The sequence below is a fragment of the Convolutriloba macropyga genome, chromosome 8 (assembly GCF_964194025.1).
Source record: "Convolutriloba macropyga chromosome 8, txConMacr16.3, whole genome shotgun sequence".
NCBI lineage: Eukaryota > Metazoa > Xenacoelomorpha > Acoela > Convolutidae > Convolutriloba > Convolutriloba macropyga.
Window position 1 is genome coordinate 65,264,129 of NC_134475.1, and position 1,654 is coordinate 65,265,782.

The following is a 1,654-nucleotide window of genomic DNA, read 5'->3' on the forward strand; positions in this document are numbered from 1 at the left end:
TGATAGAATGTTAGTTTCGAATAGTTTCGTTGTGCTTTATTTCTGTAACTCTTCCCAGTAGTAAGGGTCGAGGAGCAACCAAACTTATTACTGCAACCTGAAATATTTTGGGTTCCATTTTAAGTTTGATAAAATCAACTGAGGACGTCGTTTTCATATAATGATTTATTACCTAATTATTGGCGGTTTTGATCAAAGTGGATTGATCTGAAACTGGATTTGTTTCCAAAAACTTTAGTAATCCTGATGAAATCATTGAAAAAATCTATGTGAATAGGATTAAACTTGGCTCTTTAAATGCAAAAACTCGGCCAAATTACCCCAAGGTGAGGTCCAGACCCAAATTGGTTTATGATCAGACCCAATCGAGCGCACACCCGTGTGCTCTCAGACCGAAATTACAGGGTCTGGACGGAAGTTCGAGCGCACTACGGTCTTGACGATGGTCTGGAGATTGTCTGATCAGAGGTAATTTTGGTCTGAAAAGTCTGATCATAAGCGGATTCGAGCGCACTTGGGTCTGATCAAAGGCGACTTCGAGCGCAATTGGGTCTGATCATAACTTCTTCGATCGCACTTGGGTCTGATCAGAAATGTTTTCGAACGCAATTGGGTCTGATCAGGGACAATTTCGAGCGCCTTATTTTTTAATATATTTTTTGTTTTTTTTCCTGAGAGATGTTGGCTCTGCCAAGAGGCAACAATAAAGCAGCGTTCCGATCAGAGACTCATCTGAAGTCCGATAGTTCTGATCAGAAAAAAGGAGTCCAGCTTATAGTAAAGGCCGGTCCCCTTCAGACGAAATTTTTATCAACTGGAAACCACGATGTTTCTTATGGAAAGCTGTCTAATCTCATCCATTGAGTCAGAAAAACACACTAAACGGTACACTAAATAAAATTTGTTCTCAACAGCTGGATTTCGTTTTCTTTAGCATTACTTTTATAATTGATTTTTTCTTAGATGAATTAGATACCGCAAACATCAGTTTTTATGAAATGAATATATTATAGCAAAATTAAAAGATTTGATCATAAGAAAATTCTTTCTCTGATCAGACTATTTTTAGCGCACTTGAGTCTGATCATAACGTCTTTGAGCGCACTTGAGTCTGATCATAGTCTGATTGAGGTCTGGGCAATGGTCTGAATTCGAGTCTGAACCATGGTCTGAAGATGGTTTGATCAGAACGCCTTCGGTCTGAAAAGTCTGATCAGAGACCCTTTGTGTCTGGAAAGTCTGATCAAAGTTATCTTGGGTCTGGAAAGTCTGACCAGGTTAATTTCCGTCTGGAAAGTCTGATCAGAGATAACTTCGGTTTGGAAAATCTGATCAGAGAACCTTTGTGTCTGAAAAGGCTGATCAGAGACCCTTTGTGTCTGGAAAGTCTGATCAGAGGTATCTTGGGTCTGGAAAGTCTGATCAGGGTTAATTTCCGTCTAGAAAGTCTGATCAGAGATAACTTCGGTCTGGAAAGTCTGATCAGACAAAAATCTGGGACGCAATCAGGCTGCTAGTATATTGAAAAAGTCACTTAAATTATCTTTTTTGAAATTTTTTCCGGTTAATACAATGAATTAAGCTGAAAAATCGCTTTAGAGTTCTGTTCTTGATCACTAATAAAAACATTCTGTTTAGATCAAAACGTTAAAAG